Below are 23,021 nucleotides of genomic sequence, written 5' to 3'. Positions count from 1 at the left end.
CTAAAGCTTGCAAAAATGTGCTAAGGCTCTTAGTTATTTAGCTTAGCAGCACCTACTTAGTCACATTCTCACTGCTTTTATTTATAACCTTAGTCAGCGCTGGCTCCCCCCTTTCCTCCCACTCCTCCAAGGTTTTTTGGTAGGCTTGGCTTCACATCAGAGCTGGGAGGGAAGAGGTGTAGGAGTCGAGACACCTGGGTGCTATTCTCAGTGTTGCCACTGACTCAGTGGTGACCCGGGGGAGTTGGGGGTTGCTGGTTCTCTCTGCTCAGACTGTCATCCGGTTACTCCCACTAAAGAGGGTGGGATTTGCACACGAGCAAAGGTATTGCAACCTGACCCGAATTGCTGCTTTGTCCACCTCTATACCAAAACGTGTGGGGTTTTTTAAGGGATGGTGTTGGGAAGTTTCAATAAATGCACGGATCTTGAACAGCTGTGGATGAAAAAAGGCAAGGCAGGTGCCCTGAGTTTACTCGCCCTGTGAATAAATAAAGCCAATTAAGCCTTGCTGGAAAGGAATACAGCATTCGATGATAATGGTCCTAAACAATACAGTCCAGATCCTCTGCTGGGGTGGATGAGTATGCACCCACCGAAATGCAGGTGATTGCACCCCTTGATGACCGCTGAGGGTCCGGTCAAATATTTTTACAACAGCATTGTAAGCAGTTTTGCTACGGGAGACCTCCAGCATGAAGCAGAATTAAGTACATCAGGAAGCGCTGGGCAGAGCCAGCTGCAAAGACAAAACCCTTCCGATTTTTTTTTTTCTTGCTTCTCAGCAAGTCCCTCTGCTATTGTGGGATCAGGGAGAGGAGACCTGCCACATGCGAATGAGAGGAAGAATGGCTGCGCCGCTAACGTGATGGGAATGGTGGTTTGCTGTGTTTACTTTTTGGTGGAAAGAGGATTATCAGCTCTGTCATTGTGGCTGCTGCTGACTTTTTTTTTAATATCGGGATGCTACCGCATTTATGTTCTCAGATCCTCATTCAGGGCTGGTTTTGCGGGGTGGGGGGAGGATGATGCTATAGCTGAAATCGCAAGCCTGGAAATGGGGCCTTTGTGAATCTGAGCAGGGCGCAGGGAATGCTTTGTCCTTATTCACCTTTGTTTTAGCCCTTGGTACTGCCACCTGTCCCCAGAGCATCTGAACGCCTTCCATGTGAAGTAGACCGGTGGTGACAAATTAGCCATCGTCCCTTAATGTGCTATGGGGTGCTGTGCCTGGGGTCAGGCTGCGGTTTGTGGTGGGGAAGGGGAGTAAGCACAGCTGATATTGTTAGAAGCTGAGCCAAGCAGGAAGGTTGTACCGTGTGCCCTAAAGGACTCCAGGTTCACCCATTTACTTCTGGAAGCTTGTTCCAGAGCTGATCCACTTGGCTGGCAATGTTTTGGTTGGGTTTGCTGTTTTTTTTTTTTTGCAATTTGCCTCTCTCAGAGGGTAAAAAACAGTTCCCTGCCGCATTGGGGTTTTCTGGGGATAAATCTCCCAGCAGGAACAGCATCGCTGTGAGCTGTCTGTCTGAGCATTTATCTCTAGACCCTGCTTGGATCTATGCATCCCGATGCAAGCAGCCACAGGATCAAGTGAACACGTGAGGGCCTGATTTCCCCTTGCCTTGTTCTTTGCAAAGTCATTGACACCTGGTGCAGAACCACAGACCTCCTCCCCAACCTCCACAGTACCCCTGGATTGTCCATGGCCATCTAACACACACAAGGTTTCCTCTCTTTCTCTCTTAGGATCAAGTGTGGGTCCTGGTTTTAAGGCGATACTCTGCTCAAGCCAGCTGTGGACCTGGGGAAGCTCATCTGGAATTCCCTGGTAAGTGGATTGCTTTGGGAAGGATCTATAAGCTCTCAAAGCCGGGGCACATCTCTATCACAGGCACGCAGTCATGATGTAGAGAGCATGAGTTCTTCTAAGCCATGTATTTATGGACTGGGTATAAGACCGGGTTGTAAGAATACAAGCTCCCACAGTTATGTTTTATGTTGCAAATGTATCTAGAGCAGGGATTAGGTACCGGGTCTGCTAGGCTCTGTTCCCATCCCTGCTGTTTACTTGGGCCAGCCCACCCGAAGGTTTTTAGGTGCCTCATTTCCATGGTGCTTGGGGCTTGGACTGCATTATGATCTCTCCGTCCTGCTACGCTAGATTCTTGTTTCCGCTCAGGCCCCTAGTGGGATGGGGCCTTAAAATGCATGGGCCTGTAGTTTACACCTGCTTGAAAGTCTCTCTTCTATATAGCCAAGGCATTTGTGTGTCCCCAGTACAGCATTACGTGACCACCTTTGTGATGGATTTATCCATACAACCCTCCTGGGCTGTGGGGCAGTGGAAACAAATTTGTTTCAGAGCACCCAGGGATTCAGCAATGGAGTTTGGGATTTAGCCAAGGGAAGAGCCATCCCATGGTAGGAGAATCAGTCCTACTGTGTCCAGGCTTTCCCACCTGTGAAACAGGTGCAGCGGTTGCCCAAAGCCTGTGTGAGAGAGTGAGTGGGATTTGGAGGTCCTGGGATCATAGCGGGGCAGTCTATAAGAAGCACGTCTATTCTGCCTTCTAATTGACTTCCCATTCAACATGGCAAACTGCATCTTTCCGCTGTCTGTGCCTCTTTCCTTTCCATCTGCCTGTCTTCTGTATTTCTGCACTGTTTAATCCTGATGCTTGAAAAGTCATGAGAGACTGGACTGGCAGACATGAGATTTTTAAAGTAATAAGTGGTGGGGCTTTCCACCCTTCCTTCCTTGTAGCTTCTATGCCTTTAAGGTGAATTCATGGCAAGATTTTGAGTCTTTCTCCATGACAACCTGGACTTGAAACTTGCATTTCATGGGAGAGGAAAAAAAGGAGGTTTTTTTTCCCCCCTATAACTCAAGTCTAGGAGCTGAGGTGCTAAGAAACCCTCCCCAAATATGAGCCAGTTGAACTGAAAGAGTTGGTAATGGGCAGACAGAATCATTCTTCTCTTTGAAGAAATAAAGGCACCCGATTCCTGTTTTCACTGAGGACCCAGTTTCACCCCTCTGGCAGCAGAAAGTGCTTTGAAAGTGGATGTAAGTCACAATTTATACTACTTTTAAGGTTCTTTTTTACTGTCAAAAGGGCCTCAGTATCAATGAGATGCAGACGCAAACGCTGCTGTGAAAGAGGGAGATGCTTGTGGTGGTGCAATGGCATCTGAATATAAAGAGATAGTCAGGAGCATGGGTCTACCTATCTATAAAGTGATTAACAGATGAGTGATCAATCAAGAGCGTGAATCTACCTCTCTGATCACTCATTTGTTAATCACTTTATAATCTACTAGCAAGGTATAGGGACTATGGACAGTATCAACACGTAACGTGTACAAGCGCCGATGGATCGCATCCAGGCAGGGGTTTTTCACCCCCTCTGGAGGTAAGGGCATGTGAGCAGGTGTTTGTTGGATTTTTTTTTTTTTTTTTTAGCTCCAAAAGAAGTTAAATTTGAAGGTGACAGTGGAGAGGATTCCCACAATTGTGGGTAGCCCTTCTTCTCGCAGGCTCTTCAGAGTTTGACCCCAGTAAAAGGTTGCTGCGGCGGTGGGGGGAGTGGGAAGGGAAGGGGAGATGGGAATGGACTGAAGTCTGGGTCTGACCATAGACAGTGCTTTTATTAATGAGGCACAGCTGAGGCAGGTTCTTTGCCAGCGGCCTAGCTTGATTCACAAACTCCTCATTGTTTTAGAGTTGGTTCAGCGTGTTTTTTCTCCCCCCTTCTTCTTTCCTCTTTTCTCTCCCTCATACAAAGATGTCATTGTGCTGGGAACTTGGTGGTGGCAGCGTTGTTATTTGGGCCAAAAAAAAAGAGAGAGAGAGAGAGGAGAGAGAAGAAAGAAAGGAAAGGGGGGGGGAACCCAACAAGGTGAAGAGGTTTAAATCAGCTTATCCCAAATGCCAATTAAAAACCGAAGAGGATTAGTCCTTACGATCAGGAGAATAGACCATCATTGTACGACTGGGAGTCTTTTTTGCTTTCCCAAGTCTATCTCACTAAAATTTCCTCTGTCAATTGTCATCTCTTTCCTTTCGTGTCAGGATGGAGAGAGATAGAGGGCTGATACCTCAGCTGCTGCTCTGTCCATTGGATTCCTTAGATCACTTCAGAACCTGGCCCTCGAAGCGTATGGGTTTCAGTGCAAAGCTAGAGAGGTTTTGCCTGATGGGAAGGGGATTTTTTTTTTCTTTTAACCTATGCATGCATCCTCCTGTCTTGGCTTGAGGTTGACGGCTTGAGCATGCAAGTTTTACTTCCCTGCCCCAAAGGCACTGCTTGCAGAGGCTAAGCTCTTAGTTTGGATGCTATCTTGTGGCCTGGAGTTCCTCGGCAAAACGATGCTGCGTCACAATGAAGAGATGACGGGGACTTGTTTGTCCCTGGGTCAGTGGAAGGCGTCTGGCTCTGGTGTCCTGGAGTTGGCTCCTTTTAGCAATTTTGTCATTTTGGTTTGTGGAGGCAACCAGAGGCAGATCAGACCCCTGGGAGGTCTGTGCCAACCTAGCAAGAGGCAGTCTCCTGCAATAGGAGATCTGATCTAACATGCCAAGTCGCAAATCTTTTAACACACAGTGTTATTTTAAATTGATTTAGCCCAGCTGGCTGGGTGTGTGCAGACTTGCTTTGGTTCTCACCTGCTTTCGAGCAGCGCAGACAGAAACGAAGCCATCAGAAGCCAGAATCAAGGGGCGCTTGTACACGTTGCGTGTTGTTTAGATACACGTCATGAAACAGTGCCAAAAATCGCCATTTTGCATGTGAAAATACACGCTGATATCTCTTTATCACGGTAGGTTTTGACTTACCAGCTGGCAGGGAAACTGGGGTCTTGTTTTTTGCCTTTTTTTAAAAAATGCCCCTATTTGTGTTCACTTTCCACAGCCACTTGTGCTGCAAAATTGTATTGGCACAAATACTGGTAGAAACCCAACTTCCAGCTCATGGCAGGAAGTGAATGTTAAGTTTTCTCTCTGTCTCTCATTTTTTTTCCCCATGAGAATTCACACCAGCAGCTCAACTGTGAGTTTACACACTTTCATTTTTGGGAACGGGAACAATGCCGTGTGACTTGCAGAGCCCGTGTCACCAGAGATCAGATGCTGGCTATTGACTGTGGGAGCACGACGCTGGGGAGAAAATGAGGTGATAATGGTCTCGAGATGCTCACCCTGGCCCCTTCTGGTTTTAAAACGCGATGAATCTAGAAAAGTCACAAATGACTCATTTTGAATACATTTGGGGCATGTGCAATGTGCTCGTTGACATTCTGCCAACTGAAAGAGGCAAAAAACAGCAAGTGAACGATGTGGGTAGAAACTGTTCACTTGGCCTGTTCCCCTTCAGTGGGCAACAAGCCTAAATAGAAGGTAGCTCTAAGAAGAAACTTATGGGTTATCCGTTGTACACGAGAGGTCTTCTCCAGCAACTAATGGGGCTGTGTATAGACCCTGAATCACATCCGCAGCTGTTGTAAATCAGAGTTCCTTCATCCAAGTCTGCTACATCCATTTAAACCAGCCTGGGGGCTGCCTAGCTCTCTCTGTTGATGGACCATTAAATTGCTTGCTATTATATATAAGAAAATTGTCTTGCACAGATGGTTTCATGCCAGCTGGAGAAGTGTGGTCAGAAACTCTTGGGTTTCTTCCTGGTTTTGTCACAGACTCTCTCTCTTTTTTTTCAGGGTGGGGGGTGTTGGGTTAAGTTACTTCACTTATCACGTGCTTCATTTTCCTCATCTATTAGTAGGGTGGTTGTAGGGTTTGGTTCAGGATTCCTCTGTGAAGCTCTTTGTGAACCTTGATGGAAGGCGATCAAGAGGCATGAGGAGCTTTGAGTTGGTGAAAATAAATGCTGAGGACCATGTTTGTCTTGTCTCCATCCTTGGAGGTGTTTAAGACCCGGGTAGATAAAGCCTTGGCTGGGATGATGTAGTTGCGGCTGGTCCTGCTTTGAGCAGGGGGTTGGATTAGATGTGACCTCCTGAGGTCCCTTCCCACCCTCATTTTCAATGATTCGATGTTTCTTTTGGTGTTGGATCTCACAGGTTAAAAGCAGTGGGCAGGAGCAGCTGCTATCTCTAGTGTCCGACCACTTCCACATCACAGGCCCGAACTAATCTCCCCCTAATTCTGCCTCCAGCCTATACTTTTGTGGCCTCTTGTAGAAAGGGATCCCATCTTCAGGAACCCCACCCCATCCCTTGGGGAAAATCATTCCAATGGCTAATGACAATCATTGCTAAAACATTGCATCTTACCTAAACTTATCCAGTGTTAACTTCCAGCCCTTGCCCCAAGAGTTTGGGTAGCTGTATCACCAACCACTAAACAATGGAAAGAGCTTTTTGCTTGTTATTTGTATTGCATTAGTCTCTACAAGCTTATCTTTAGTTGGGGTCCTGCTGGGCCAGTCTCTGCCCCAGAGAACTAATATTTTGAATAGGAAAGCAGACAGAACGGTGTAGGGGGAACAAAAGATCCTGGAAAATGGCATTGGTAGCATTAGAGTCAAGGTCTACACAGTGTAAAGAACTCAATGGCAGGACTATTTTTTTTTCTTTCTTTCATATGACAAAAACCAGTGTCCATACCTTTGTCTTTGTCCACTTTGGCATTTTTGTCGATTCAGGAGCTCTTGGCCATCAGAGACATTACCAGGGATCACTACATGGAAGTGGCTCTTGTCGATCCCTGCAGGACTAGGTGACTTTGTGAGATCCCTTCCAGGTCGCCTTTCCTGTGATCTCTAAATATCTTGCACTTCCCTCTGAAACAGCTGGTGCTGGCAAGTGCTAGTAACTGGATTCGGGGCTGGCTGGATCCAACCTGACCATGTCCGTGTTCCCAAGTCTTTGCGGTATTGATCCTTCTTGACTCTCAGAGGGAAAGCCAGAGCAACCGAAGATCTACCGTGTTTTTCAGGATGAATGGGGAAGACTAGACCAGCACAGATCTTTCTGCTCCACAAAGAGGCTTCATTTCGGTGTCGGGGAGGTGGGGGGCTCCGACAGTTTGATTTATTTCCCTCTGTGTTTCTTGCCTCCCCACTCCTTGTTCAGTGGTAGCCATTTTGTGCGCCGCGCGGGGCTCTGGATTAGAGCCGGGTTTAATACACTGTACTCGATGGATCGTACTGTATAGGGCATTATTCAAATCTCTGCTCGTCAAGCAGCTTGTGTGTCAGCCTTTTGTCCTCGGTTGGGGAAACCACAGGCGGCCGCGGGGATGACAGGATATAATGTGTGTGTTTACGTGGACGCCAGGGTACCATCTGGGGGCCAGGAGAGGATTGTGGTATAGCTTCCAGCATATGGCGATGGAGGGGAAGTCTCTTTCTCATGCATACGTGCCCCCGGCTCCTTGACTTGGGGACAGTTCTTAACCGGTTCTGTGCCGCCCTCTGTCCCTCACGCACCAAATCCCATAGCTCGGTGTTTGCAGAGCTCAGTGTTGGGACCAGGATGGGCCCCTCTGTTCATGAATAACTGCTTGGCATGTCAGGGCATCCAGCTCCATAAAACACGGGTGGAGCCACATACCTTGACAGCACAATGATGGACTTGCAAGAGGACCACCGGAGGAAGTCGGAGCACTTTGCACACACTAGGAGCTTGTTTTCTCAATGCCCTACCTCTTGTATGGTCACTTATGAGTGATATGTGGGGGTGCTTAATTCCCATTCTGGTTTTGTAGTGTTTTATACCCTCTTTCTGCGGGTGCATTTTGCAGTGCAGGGCAATGTAAACTCAAGCCTTCCATTCAAGTCCCCCTTTGCTCCCATGGATGTAAATCTGGAGTAACTTGGTTGTAATACTCACTGGTGCAACACTGGTGTACGCCAGAGGTCAGTGGGGTCCACAGAGATCAGTGTTTTTTGGGAACCACGACTTCTACAAACGGGGTGGCAGTTTCAGATCTGTTCCCAAGAATGACTGTTGACCGTGGTAAGGCAAACTGGGTGCCTTGCTGTACCCATCACCAACCCCTTTCCCATGTTTGCTTGCAGCTGTATGTCTCTAACGCACCTCCGGTCCACAGGACCTGGTCTTAGATCCCAATACTCATTTTACAACACAGTCTTGTCTACAAGCTACCTGCAGATGAAGTGCATTCATACCACCCTGGCAACATAAAAAAGCCTTATAGCAACTTCAGAGCCCCTTTTCTCTCCCAGACGGTTGGAAATGGATCTTGGGGTAAATGTGAGTTGGGTTCTACAATGGCTCAAGCCCGTGCAGCCCGGGGCAGACGGATGGGACAGCACCTTCCCTCTGCTGATTTGTATCGGTCTTGTAATCTAGTCACTACAACATGCTCCTTCTGAAATGCCTTACCTTTTTGGCTTGTTGTCTACATAATTATAACCTCTCGTTAGTTGGCAACATTCCTGTCATGCTTGATACTAGAGAATTAGTTGCGCTCAGGAAGCCAAAGCTGTGATCCAGGGATATATCTTGTGCTTAAGGTAGGATGCCAGAGACCTGGATTTTATGTTTTGCTCTGGCTTTGGCCAAGCCCTGCAGGCCACAGGGTAAAATGATCTGTATAAATCCGCATGACAAAATTTTCAACAGAACTATCGTGCGGGGACTGCGCTGTTATTTTGGAAATGAAGGCTTAGTTGTGGGTCCTGAGCGTGGTTGGACAAGAAATTCTTCGTGGCATCGATGATAAACTAATTAATTAGGTGCCATTCAAAAAATTTCAGGACATTTTCTTAATTTAGTCCAAAAATGGGCTTCCCTCCCCCCCCCCTTTTCCAATGTCAGTGATTTATTTACTTTTTTTTTGAGACAGATTTCCCCCCACCCCAAAGTTGCCTTTTCTCATTAAATGAAACGACAAGCTCTCAGTGTATTTATTTCCATTCCTGGCTTGGGGGCTGAGGTAGGCAGCTGAAGAGAGGATACAGGACTCACCCCTGGCTCTGGGTAAATACGCGGGTGGTTAGCTGATGCTGAGCTCTCTGTTGCAATGGCTACACTAGCCAAGCTAGCTAGTTTGAGCCTGTCTATACAAGCTGCAGTCGCATTTTGACTGCAGTGTGGATATGCCCATAGCATGCCCTCTCCCCCAGCAGCCCTGCCTTCCTGAGCCCACCAACTTGGGTTGACTTGCAGTTTATTTGGAAACTCTCAAATGGTGGCGACTCGTCCCACCATTTGTATAGTCCTGGGGCGCCTGTATGCGTCACGGGGGTTAATCCTGCTCATGCAAACAGTCACATGGTTGCAGTGCAAGAAAGGGCTAAAAACGTGGCGTGTACAAACGCCCCTGGTGGTGATGTGGTTAGGGTGTGGTGGAGTGAGGCATGCATCTCGGTGGTATATGGTGGTCGTCGTTTCATGAAATGTCTTCTCCAAAGGAGGGATCAAGTGACCGCCCTTGGTCTCAGGGGAGCATAGTTCTCTGATATTGGACCAGATGACCTCTGGAAGTTCCTGCCAGCCCTACTTTTCTATGATTCTGTGTTATCCAATTTTTTCCCTGGCCTTGGGGAAGTCTCACCTTCCCGAGATGCAACGTTGGCCTAATGGTTTACCAGTGCTTGTCGACACACAGATCGGCAGTGCTATGGAGGTTCCAGACATTGCTTTTCCAACGGTGGACCTCTGTCCTCTTTTAACAGAGAACAGGTTCCTGTTATGGCTTGTATCTTATTCTGGTGATCTAAGCTGGATAGGAACAAGGTGTCCACATGTGGAGTTAGTCCACTCTAGACCTTCCAGGAGAGCTCCAGATGCAGGCAAAGCCTAAGTGTCTTGTTCAAAAGTTGTGTAGGAAGCAAATGGGGAAGTAAGGAACTGAAGCACTATTACTGATGGTCTAGCTAAGGGTCCCAACCACCCAGCCATCTTCTCACTCGTGCTTCGACCCAGAAATTGCACCATGTAAAGCCCAAAAGAAGCACAACTCTTCTTTTTGAAAAGAAAGGAGGGTATTTGGGTTGTGCCTTTCTAACAACAAAAAATGATATATAGTTTCTTCTCACCTCCGAGGATATCAGATAATGCCATCAAAGTTAAGGTTGGATTTTTAGAGCTGGTTGATTTTCCCATCCGGGAAAAAAAAAAAAAGAGAGAGAGAGAGAGAAAAGAGATTAACCAAATAAAGACATTTTCCCTTTTCTTAGGTAATTTTTTTTTAAAGGCCTCTAGAAACTGACAGTCCTTTTTGGATAAAATACCAGAGAGGTGGTGGCATCTCGGGGTTTTTAAGGCCCGGCTAGACAAAGCCTTGGTTGGGATGATGTATTTGGGGCTGGTCCTGCTTTGAACAAGGGGTTGGACTAGATGTGACCTCTTGAGGTCCCTTCCAGCCCTCATTGTCTATGATTCTAAAATATTTGGGTTCACTTTGAAAAGTGATATCAGAAATGAATTTTGGTTTGCAAATTAATTTTGCGAAATTAATTTTGCAAACCAACAATATTTCAATTTCCCTGCCCCCCTTCCCACCCTGCTGAATAAGTGCAAGCGTTATACTGGAATCAGAACTCGCATTAGAGGCGATTCTCTTTTTATTAGACCAACTAGATTTTTGTAGAAAAAAAAGGCTTTAATTCTTTAATGTTATACTGGGAGTTTTCAAGAAACAACTCTTCCCCTCCCCCTGCCTTTTTCATTTTTTTTTTTTTAAACTTCCTACAAGAATTTGATGATGTCTCTTTGGCTTAGACTGGTTTTTCATCAAGAAGGGATATTGTTGAAACTGGTGTGACCATGGTGACTCAAGGGCTAGCTGTATATATGTGCAACTCTGCCATGTTTCAAGCCTCCTTGAGTTTTTGGGGGGGGTTCCCCCAGAGTGAAAGGAAAGGAAAAGAATGACCTCTGCAAAAAAACAAGCATCCGTTGTATCAACCCAATGTAGCTCTGTACCAGCTAGAGTCTTCTTAATGTACTAATGAAGTTGTTGTCAAAATGCATGTGGACGGGCGGGAGGGTCTTGAGTCCAAGGATGGAGTTTGGACTGGGATGGACTGGCTCTGCCATTCATTCCAGTTGCTAGGGAGAGCTAGGACCTTCCCTTGTGTTAGGGCTCCGATGTTAGAGACCTCTTCTTTTTTTGACAGAATTTCACTTCTGGGTGTTGAAAAATCGTGGGTGCAGGGTGTTATACGCTTGGGGAATTTAGCTGGTGTGAGACCTCTGGGGAGGATCATGGGTCAATGGAGAGCATGGTCCAAACCACGTGCTGTTGAGTGTTAGGTACTCCCCAAATAGCACCAATTATCGCAGTGATGGCAGTCCTAGAGTTATATAAGCAGTGAGTAACACCCGTGAATGGGAAGCATGGCTTGTGTCTTGGGGTAAAATGGCTTCTCTGAGAATTGCCACAAGTCCCTGGTGTTACCACAGCGTCTTATGGCCATGCACCAGACTGGGGCTCTTGGGGTGCTCAATTCGTTGAACTTTGACTTCTGTGCTAGGGCTGTTATCGCACTAAAGTGATTTTGCTGCTGTAGGAGCTAGCCTTCGGGTGTGCTAGGGGTATTCCAGGCACTTGGTCTTTCCTCACAGGTCCTCTCGACTTAAACATGTGCAGACCCTGGGGAATTCGTGTCCATTTGATATGTGGAGGGCAGCAGAGTTGAGTGAAGACAGGCACTCAGATATGGTCCAAATTCTTTTCCCCTTGGAAATTTTTTACCAAAATAGTAGTGAAAATGTCCTTGGATTTTTCCGCCCTCACTCTTTTAGCTGGAAATTGAAACTTCAATATATTTCATCCAGAAAACCAAATGAAAAAGCATTTTCCCCTCCCCCCTAGGGGAAGCAGACATTTTCTGTGCAAAATTTCATTTAGTTAGATGTTTTCTTTCCAAAAACAATTTGACAGGGTTTTGCACCCAGCCAAGTACAGAGCCTTGCTGTTGAGCTCGGCCAGGGTTGTACTGGACATAGTGGCTTGTATCGGATGCAGCAGGGATGACTTGTATAAGGTAAATACCTGGGGCCAAGAGGTTATAGAGCAAAGGAAAGATGAGCAAAAAAGGACGGTGATCTGGAGAGCTGTATTGGTGCTGAGTAAGCTACCTTGGGAGACATGGGTTTCTATCCAGAGTTGCAAATCTTAGCCCTAAACTGCAAGGGGGGTTTCAAGTCAGACCTCCCTTGTTATCCAGCTGTGAGACTACATTCATTTCTAAACTCCAGACCTTTTTCCTTCCTCTGACTTGAGGCATCTCTTCCAATGGAGGAAGAAGTGGAAAGAATAAAAGAAATAAAAGGGGCTGGACCCGATGATCTGTAAGGTCCCTTCCAGCCCCTAACAAATAACAACTATGAAATAGTGCTTTTTGGAACATGGCAAAATCAGGAGGGTTTATCCTCTTTCCTTGGGTACAGCTCTGCTGCCGTCAGGGACTATTCAGTGACTAGATACCATGGGTAATGGCACCTTTAAACATCCAGTGGATGGGTACTATGAAAGGATATGGATTATGGAGGGGTTACATCAATGCTATGGAAGGGGAGATGCCTTGCATGGAGGGGAGGGCGAGAGAGATGGTCACCTAACCAGACTGTCACTGTAGGGTCCTGTTACTCTCTCCTTCTGTCTTCTCCGGTTGGATCTCAGATCATGAACAGAGCAGGGTGGTCCTATCTCCACGTCCTCTGTGTTTGTACAGCACCGCGCACAACAGGGATCCCAGATTTGGGGTTCGACTGTGGCTGAACTTTGCAAAGCCAGTTGGAGAAGTCACAGGGCCCATGGCACGCTAACGTGCTGCAGTGGGGAACGGAGAGAAGCAAGATGCTTTGACCCCCTCCGACACTGAAGAAAGAGGGGGGATGGAGGGCAGCGGGGAGGTGGAAAGCATGCCTCTCTTGCAAGCATTCGTGCCACCATGCTCCAAGCACCCAGATCCCTGCCAGAAGGTGCCCGCCAGGACCCGGCGTGCGTGCATGCGTGTGTGTTTTGGAGGGGGGTGGCGCGGGCAGCCTCTTTGTAGCGGCCGTGTAATTTATGATATGAGAGAGCACCATTGTCTGGGTCCATCCTGTATTTCTCTTAGGGCTTCGCCTCTCTTCCCAGACCCCTGCTGCGCTCCTGCTACTGTACCGTTGCTATGTGACATGCTCCCTGCACGGCCGCTATGTGGGGAAGGGCTGGGGAGGGGTGGCGGCAGTAACTGGGTCCATCTGGAGCCTGAGGCCTACCTCCCAATAGACTAGACCGAACTTGGCCCCCGTGACGCGCAGAGGGCCTGGGAATGGGTCTTTGAGTCCCCTCAAGTTCATGGCCACTGGAGGCATTCAGTTGACAAGGGGAGGAGAGGAGGGGGGCGCCGGGCATTTGACTCCATTCTCCCTTCTCCATTCAGCGCTGTCAGTGTCCTTGCTGCATACAGATCCCCCCGTCCCTTTCTCCTCCTGACATGTGCGCACATAAATAAATTACCCCCACCGTGTGAGTGTGGAACAATCTGTCCCCTAGATGCTATTCATCTCCAGACAGGACCTATTATTCCCCCGATTAAAGCCGCTGGAGTAGTTTGCAAGGGATACTGTTACTCTGTCAAACTGTAAATAAGACACTAAAAATAAAGGGAGCTCGCGAGAGCGAGGGAGAGAGAGGAGAGAAAAGCCAGACTAATGCCTGCTGCTAGGGAAACCAAATGAATCCCTAATGACCGCTGTGTACAAACTGCAAATAATGAAGGGAAACGGACCAACGGGACCCCAGTCTGCTTTCGATGAGCTGTTTGTTATGGGAGGCTCAATGAGAGCCTGGGCTTATAGTGGCAACATAGCCGGCAGGGACCCGGTCTCCATCGTTTCTCTTCCCTGTTGCCCTTTTTTTTATAAATTTCCTCCATCTGGAGGGGGAGGTAAAAGGGGTTCACTTCAGAAACCTCCTTCCCTCACTGCTCCCTATGAAGGTTGAGAGAGGACTTGGAGCTATTTCTTTCCATTGCACCCTAGTCAGCAGCTCCAACCCTCCTGTCAGCCCTAACTCCAGCCCACATCCTTCAAACCAGCAAAGGACTCAAACACAGGCTTGGCTTTAAGCCTGGGCATAAGTATGATGAACTACAGTGAGATTTAAGCCTGATTCCACGCTGAATCGGGGGAGCATCGTGCTGTCTGCTCTTCGCTATGGGAAATACCAGCTGCCACCCTAGTTGTCCTGAAAACAGACCCTGCAAGCTTTGAGGTCCATCCCAGGGGAGAGGCTGGCTTAGTGCTGAGCTTTTCTGCCTTTTTCCTTAACCTTTTCTACCCCTTTCCCATGTACCTGGGCTCTAGCTAGGACCAGCTTCCCATTTTGCAGTCAACCTCCATGCTTAAGATAAGACCTGGGTGCCAGGAGAGGTGGCTGCTACTCTTACCTGTGTCCTGGTTGAAGTGAGGTGACTTAGCTTTGGAGCAAGCTGAGCCTGGCCTTAATTGTAAAACTGGAAAAAGCCTCTTTGTATAAATAACTTCTCTCTCCCTTTTGATGTTTCCCATTTGCAGCATTGGGATATTGGCCTCCTTGGGAATGAATGTACTCTTGTAACATCCTCGGGCGTGGAAGTACCAGAGCAAAAGCAAAGAGTCAGTAGAGTTTGGAGACCTCAGTGATGCTTTCTGCCAGGGAATGATTACTATGGTAAGCACATCCAGGTGAGATCAAGGCCACATTGTGCTAGGAGCTGTATATGGTCTTGCATAGCAAGAGATGATCCTTGTCCTTTTAACAGTCTAAAACCATGCTTCTCAACCTTGTTAGATTCAGCCCCCTGCCCTTTAGATTTGAGGCACTTCATGGAAAATGCCAGCTCTTAGTATTCACTCTTTTTTTTTTTTTTTAGCTATAGAAAAAGTTTAGAGCAATTCTTCCATTGCAAAAAACTTGGCAAGCCCAAGCAGGTCAGAAGGTTTTTAACTCTCTGGATTCCTATTTGCAATCTCTGGGTTTATCTTGCCAGTCATTTTTGCACACCTGACATAGTGTGGCACCCCGCAACACCCCTGACAGGATCTCAAGGCACCCCAGAGTACTGCAGCACCTGGTTGAGAACCACTGAGACCAGGCAGGCAAAGGGAGTTTCCTATTTCAGACAGGAACCGGAGATTAAGGGACCTGGCAGCAATTGCAGAGCAGCTTCATGGCAGGAGTAGGGACTGAATGCAGATCATCCCGGCTCCAGGTGAAAGCCTGAACGGCAGGGGCCCCCTTCCTCTCTGGACTCTGATCTATTTTAAGCACTTCCTTGCGCTGAACTGGATTGTGTCACGCTGGATGGAATTTGCAAGAGCTTATCAGCAAGAAGCACAGGGCAAGGCATAAAGGGCTCTGGGCCAGAGCGCTGCACTTCTCAGAGGGAAGAGCAAACTGATCTGTGAAGCGCCTTGAAATTTTACCAGCAACAATGACCCTTGCTTGCCTCCGACTGCACAAATGCAGGTGCTTTGCTATGCGCTTCTGTGTGCCGGGGCAGAAGTGGAGTGCAGAGGGCTGCTTTTGGCAGGGCAGCTACAAATTATGATGTTTAACTCCTTGTGAAGACACGGTGCTTCGCAGGTTTTGCAGGTGTTAGCAAGTCGAGGAAAACCTTTCACTCCCCCCATAGTCTTTCCTTTGTTGCTTATCATGGGTGAGCTGACATGAGGTTAGAACAAACCTGGTCTTCCTACAGGTACCTTTAATGGCTTGTGTTTTGCCTTGGACTCTCCTGGTCCCTTTTGGAAGTAGAAGTGCTTGAAAAGAGGAAGCCAGCCTTGGAGGTTTTTTCCTGGTTTTAAAATAAAATGGGATTGGATTCTCTTCACACTGAAACTGGTTTCATATCCACAGCAATGCACTGGCTTAAATGAAGCTCCTTTCTGGGTCCAGTGGTGGGAGAAGGCAGTTGAGCTCTGTAGTACATTGTATTTTTTATTTGCACTGTCAGATGCGGAGGTCCTTCCCATCAGCATAGATGGGGGCTAACTCCATTGAAGGCAGAGGCATTAGCAGTATAAATTGATGTTAAATGAGAAGGGGAGCATGTCTGTAAAATAACTGATCTCTCAACCACCTTCTGAGATATGTGCCTGGTTTACAGATTGGATAAACTGAGGCTACAAATGGACATTGTCTCTGTCCTGGGCCAAAATGAAGTCATTCAGGCATCTGTGTCCACTGTCCCAGGACAAAGAATAAAAGAGTTCACAGGGTAAGAAAAGCTAACAGTTTGCCCCAGAATATCACAAAGTGTATCTGAATGTTTGTCCTGGGACTGCATCGTTGAATCAATGGCAGAAAAGTGGCAGTGTATTCAGCCACTCAGTAAATTGCAGTTGGAGGGGTGATGTGTGTACATGCCAATCCTGGGACATTTCTGTTCTGGGATAAGAGCAGGCACAGCTTATAATCACAGAATCCTAGAAAATGAAGTTTGGAAGGGACCTTAGGAGGAGGTCACATCTAGTCCAACCCCCTGCTCAGAGCAGGACCAGCCCCAGCTACATCATCCCAGCCAAGGCTTTGTCTAGCTGGGCCTTAAACTTCCAAGGATGGAGACTGCACCACCTCTCTAATCTATTCCAGCACTTCACTACCCTCCTAGTGAGAGTTTTTCCTAATATCCAGCCTAAGCCTCCCTTGCTGCACCTGGAGCCCATTGCTTCTTGTTCTGTCATCTGTCACCACTGAGATCAGTCCAGCTCCATCCTCTTTGGGGCTGGACCCAATGATCTTCCAAGGTCCCTTCCAGCCTATATTCAGTGAATCTTTGGGGCCACCCTGCAGGGAGGTGAAGGCTGCTATCAAATCCCACTTCAGTCTTCTCTCCTGCAGACTAAAACTTGTCCCAGTACAGATGAATAGTCTGTTCCTAAGCTTAGGCACAAGCAGGGAAGCCATTTCCTCAAGTGTCATGGCAGAGCTGAGGTTAAACCCATCTTCCACTCCTTTAAGAGCATCCACCAGGCCTTGCTGCCTCTCTAAACCAGCCCCTCAGCTGATGCAAATCCAGCACAGCTCCCTTAACTTCGTTGTAGCTGGGTCCGTCTCCCCTTCATCTCTGCTGACAGGCTGTTTCTGAGAACTAGCAGGAGATCAGATCTGTTCTAGTCTTACTTCTTCGGAGCCGGTCAGCTTCGGTTGTAGCTTTCCATCTCACTGCTCAGCATCTCACGTTGCTTTGCACTGAGGTGTGACATGTCACAATGTGAGAGCAAAGCTGTCCATGCAGAGGGTGGCCTATTCCCAGCTTATTGCAGGCACAGAGCAACACAGACACATTTGGGCTTGCAAAGTGATTGCCTCTCCTGCTACAGCTCTTGCACTGTTTTTTTTTGCACACTTTTTTTTTTTTTAATCTGTCTCTGACATGTGTGCAGCTGGGGTGCAATGTGGAAGCTCCTCACTAGCACACCATAGCAGGGAGTGAAAGGGAATATTGTATATGGCTGAAACTGCAGGAGGAATTTAGTGAGATGGAATGTAATTACCTGCATGAGATTTAGTCTCTTTAGGTATGAAGGATTAATAATGATTTAAAAGAAAAATGAGCTAGGGTCTGAGTATTTTAAAACGGCCTTTAATTTTTGCACCCATAATCAGTGCAGTGTCTAAGTTATTAGAAAAGAAATGCATTGAGGCACCATGCTGGGTTGGGGTTACCCTGCACTGGGAGCTGTGCATACAATGAGGACAAGTAGCCCCTGCTCCATATAACACAAGCCAGCAGCAAGCAAAGTAGCACTATCCCTGGTTTTATAGAGGGGGAATGGTCACAGTGGGGTTGCAGAGCCCAAAACAGATCCCATCTCAGATCCCTAACCCCGCAGCTATCTAGTCGTAGCAACAAACCAGGTGGCTTGAGGCCTGCAGACCTGTGTCCACCAGTACCTCCGGCTTTCTTTGTTCCTCCTTCGCTGTCTCTGCTGCCTTTGGAAATCAGGCCTCGCTGTTCCACAGCTGTTCTGCACAAGGCCATTTTTTTTCCTTCTAAGTGAATCCAGACCTTGATGTAGTGATGATCTGTCCCCCTCAATGTGCATCTCAGGAAGGACTTTCCACCCCGCTTTTTTTTTCCAGACTGAGAAGCCTCATGACTCAAAGGAGTCATTCCTAGGACAATCCTTAAGCTGGGTGTTGTGTAGACTTTCAAGCTGCTTCAAACCTCCCCTGGGTTCTCCAAAGTGGAATATATGGTTATTTACTCCACAGAAATATTCATACACGGAGCAAAGGGAAGAGCAGTACAGATAAAACTGAGGTTCAATGCCATGTCTCTGCAGGAGCAGCCACCCACCTGGTGTTTCCCTGCTACTCCAACCAATGGCCCATACAGGCAAAGGGCCTGATCTGAGACCTACCAATGTAGCAACACTTGTCTTTCAATCCTCCACGTTGAGAGCAGGCACTGGGGCCTTCCTTTCCCAATTACATGACAGTAAATCAAGCAGCTCTGCTGAGACCTCATCCATGTCCAGTTTTGGGCCCTGTGCTTCAAGAAGCATGTGGGCAGATTGGAGGGAGTCCAGCAGAGAGCGACAAGAGCGATGATGGGCCTGGGAAACAGGAGTGATGGGGAAAGGCTGAAAGAGCTAGGGTTCGTTAGTCTGGAGAAGAGAAGACTTGGGGGTGGACTTGGTAACAGTCTTCAAATCTTTGAAGGATGATTCTGGAGAAGATGGAGAAGGACTTTTTCACTGTGGCCTCAGGGGATAGGACTAGGAGCAATGGCCTCAAGCTGCAGCAGAGCAAACTGAGGGTGGAGATGACTGAGGGTGGTCAAGCATTGGAGCAGGCTGCCCAGAGAGGTGGTGGAGCCTCCATTCCTGGGATGGTTCAAGACCACATTGGACTGGGTTGGGCTGGTTTAATCAGGGCAGATCCTGCCTTTAGTAGGGGGCTGGACTAGATGTGACCTCATAGGGTCCCTTCCAACCCTTTTTCCTTTGATCTTAAAAATATTGATGCTCTGTATTTCAAGTTAGGGGATATCAGGAAAGACAATCAAAGTGTTTAAAGAGACCAGTGGTGAGAGCCAGGCAGAGACTCCAGGTTTCCTGCAGATGTGGCCTGGCCTCTGTGCCCTGGGCTGTGCTGGTGTGCTCCAGTGACCGCAGTGGTAGGTATTGCACTGGTGCAGGCCAGATGATAATCCTACCTGGACCTGGGCTGTGCTGGGTGACCTCAGCTCCTGGTACTTTTTTACACAATGTACAGTTCACTTCTGAAATTCACGGCCACAGGGGGTGGTGGAGGCAGGTAGCCGAACCAGGTTCAACAACGCACTGGATAAATTCATGATTGCTAGATCTGTTAGTGGCTATTGAATATAATGGTTGGAGATGCTTCCTCTGGCATTTCTAAGCCAATATGGTAGATGGGTAATGAAGCACTGGAACAGGTTACGCAGAGAGGTGTTGAAATCTTAATCCTTGGAGGTTTTTAAGACCCAATTAGACAAAGCTTTGGCTGGGATGATCTAGTTGGGGATGGTTTTGCTTTAAGTAGGGGGTTGGATTAGATGTGACCTCCTGAGGTCCCTTCCAACCCTCATTTTCTATGATCCTATGCTGCCAGGGAAGGGATTGAATAAGGGATAGATCACTCCAGAGAGATCTGGTTCAATTTTCTCCCTCTATAGCATCCATTTCTGCCTCTGTAGGAGACAGACCAGTGGTCCATCTAGCACAGTATTCTGATCCAGTCTGGCACCTCTTATGCTCTTCATCAATGGGATTGGAGAGAGCTTTGGCTCTTTGATCACAGAACAAGCATTGGTGCTTGCCAGCCCTTTCTGTGCTGCTTCCAGCACAGGGAAAGCTTCCTAAAAAGCCTAGGTCAGCATCTGCAGAAAGAGAGAGGGGGAGAGAATGAGACCGAGCATGCATACCCTGGCAGCCCTGTCACAACTGTAATCTTCCTTCCCCATGTCTTGGTGGTGTTTTCTTCCTCGTGGCTCCGTGCGGGCTGCAAGGCAACCCATGAAGCTAGGTAAATACTTGGGCACTGGGGCATGCCAGGCTCGGTGCTGCTGCTAGATCTGGCTAAAGGATGGCTTGGGTTTATCTGCATAAGTCATGGTCTGAGCTGGGTACACATGCCCATGAAGAGGAAGAGCTCTCCTCCCCTGGGCACTGATGATGAAGGAATCCCATTGATCTCCCTGCCTTTCTAAGCACCTTTTGCAAGATTTGGCCATAAGGAACTTCACTAAGAAACAAATGCAAGGATAGAAATTGAAGCCTGCTCCCGGCCTCTTGGCTTAGTGCTTTTACCACCAAGACTAACCTTCTCTGAAGGGCTTTACCCCTTCCTATTTCTTTCCCCTTTCCCCTATTTTAAATGTACTGTTTCCAAGCTGAGTTCTGAGAGCAGATAAATCCAAATGGGTCTCGCGGCAGATACATGGCTGCCATAATAGCCAGGTAGATTGCACGGATAAATGAATCCTTTCTTGTTTGAACTCCCCTTTTTAAAGCTTGTTTGAAAACCTCCCTGCCATTTCGGGTTAGAGTGGCGAGCTTCATTTGAATAAATAATCCATCCATACGTGTGGTACATCACAGGCACCTCCATGAAGTCTGGCTCCAGCAATGGGGATGGGGGCCTTGGCGTTCTATATTCCATAAAGTAGAGTAATTAAGTATTGCTAGTTGTGATGACTTCAAACAGAGTGACTCCAGGAAATAAGCCCCTTCTTTATAATTAGTGGGATTTCCTCTGCATCAAACGGGGGATTGATTCTTTAATCTGCTCACATGCTTTTGATTTGGTCTCTCAGCTCGGTCGTACCAACTGTTTCTACTCCCTGCTCTGTCCGATAAAACCTCAGCAAAGGAGATTTTGGGGAGGCATGACCTAGGTTGAGGTCTAGGATTTTCCTTCTTTATGTGTGCATGTTTTCTTTCTTTTTTTTTTTTTAAGGTACCTAAAATAATAAAAAAAATTGATGAGAATCAATGAAAATTAAGCACACGGTCCAAATGCTTGTGTTTTCCTTATGCTTTCCTCTGTCTAATTGTTTCTGATGCACGTGCTTTGAGACCTGCTGGTTCTTCCACCTGCTTTCCATAGCTCTCAACTGGGTAAATTTTGCAGCCATTGTTAATCTAGCATAACCCTTTCATTAGAGCGAGTTTACTCTGAATTGGCACCACAGTTGCTCAGATTTGGGATTTGAGCTCCTGTCTTTAACAGACCTGGCGCTTCATGGTCTAAATGAGTCTCTCCAAAGCTCTTTGGACCACTGGACTATTGACTGCTCCCCACATTTCTCATTTCTTCATGCATCCTTCTCATTAAGCTTCTCATTGAGAAGTCTAGCGAGCCCATGTCCACTTGACATACTGATCGCCCTTGGCTCGGTGCCCCCAGTTTAGGAATCACTGGTCCAAACCGCGTGACACCACAAAGTGAATGACAGAGGGAGAATTTGTTTGCAGGCTGTTGTCAAGCTGATCAAGCTCCAAATCCTGTTCTGGGATAGTTGTTTGTATTAGAATTGGGTCTCTGCTGCTCGAACTGAGCCGAGAAGGGACACTGCAATGTGGCAAATACATTCTCCATTGAGATGAGCTGGATCTCAAGTGACTGCTGAAGTCAGCAAAGCTAAGCATGCCTCCAAGCTGATTCAGTTAGTGCAATGGTGCTATGAGCTTAAGGTCAAATGTATCCGTTGCAATGGCTGTATGGGAGGCCTGCTATTACCCTGGGGTTCCTTTCTTGGACTGGGAAAAGGGCTTCATCTACCTAGGCCAGGGTGGGAGATCAGTATTGCCAGTCAGCATAGGCATCTTTATATGAATCCAGTGGCCATTGAACCCTGAAAAACAATGACGTTGTCATTTAAACACTGCTCTGGGAGTCATAAGGTCCGTGTTGCAGTCCTGCCTCTGCCTCAGCCACTCTGTGTGACCTTGGCCAAGCCATTCAGTCTTCCCAGGCCTCAGTTCCCCCATCTGTAGAATGGACATCAGAGTCCTTCTGTTCCTCTTTGTTTGAACAGTGGTTCTCAGCCATTTAGGCACCCTTTGTTAAGGGATTTTGGGGCACCCCAGGTCTGAGAGTGGCTGATTTAGAGTGTAACTGCTTTTCTTGCAGCTATACAGAGCCTGGGTCTGTATAGATGAGGTGCCAGGCTTGGGGGAGCTGGGGCAGTCTCTAGATGTGGTCATGATTGTGCTCCTCAGCTTGGAATAGCAGCCACGGGAAGTGTTCATGCCAGTCCTGTTATTACGTTGGGCTGATGGGTTTAACATGGGACGTACCCTACTAGCCAGACTTATTGAGGGACCAGTCTAATCTGTGCATAGACACCAGGAAAAGGTACATACAACACCAGTTTAGTATGCCCCGCGCAAGCCTTGTTCTCATCTGAAGCAAGTGTCGAACACAGATCGTATAATTAAGGACCCGGTGAATACGTAACTGTACAATTATGCAAATAGTGATCAAAATCACTGTTTTCAGCAGAAATGCCTGAAGATCAAGACAGAAGCTTCATGCAACCTTAATTTAATCTGGTCCTGCAGGAGTGGTGAGGTCTAATATATGACCCAACCTCATGCCTGCTTCTGTTTAGCAAAGAGAGGGGAGGGGCTGGGGGTAGAAAAGCAGCAATGCTTTAGCATGCTAAACAAGTCTCTCTCAGCATGGGCACATAGAAAAAATGGCCTGGAGATCACTTTAATCTACTGCTAAAACATAAAAAATAATCAAAGTGCTGATATTTAGAACGGTTTTTTTCTCTTCTGATTTTTCAGGTGAAGGATACAAAGTGGAAAGAAAGAGAGAGAGAAAAAAAAAGAAGGAAGAAGCCAACTCCTAAACCCCTGGAAATCTGTGTTAATTGCTTATGAATGTCTCTGTCTAAAAAAAATTATTGAATTGATGTCGTCGTGGGTTTTTTGACAGCCTGTCTGTTACATTTTTTTTAAATATTCATGCACCAAAATCTAATTACTAGGCAAATTTAATGATAATGAAATGAAGGCACTTTAGCGGAAAGCACAGGGCCCCCGTTAATGTTTTCTCAGCCTCTGTCTTG

At 47.3% G+C, this 23,021-nt stretch overlaps 1 long non-coding RNA gene across 1 annotated transcript; it reads left to right on the top strand.

The window, feature by feature from the left end:
• Positions 1–534: 534 nt before the first annotated feature.
• LOC102384622 lies at positions 535–22,990 on the top strand. The gene is made up of 4 exons (XR_324845.3): positions 535–606; positions 1,750–1,831; positions 14,503–14,638; positions 22,738–22,990. It is a non-coding gene; the product is annotated as an uncharacterized LOC102384622 (long non-coding RNA).
• Positions 22,991–23,021: the final 31 nt, after the last annotated feature.

Source organism: Alligator sinensis, unplaced genomic scaffold (assembly GCF_000455745.1).
Source record: "Alligator sinensis unplaced genomic scaffold, ASM45574v1 scaffold811_1, whole genome shotgun sequence".
NCBI lineage: Eukaryota > Metazoa > Chordata > Crocodylia > Alligatoridae > Alligator > Alligator sinensis.
This window is presented reverse-complemented; position numbering and strand designations above follow the sequence as displayed.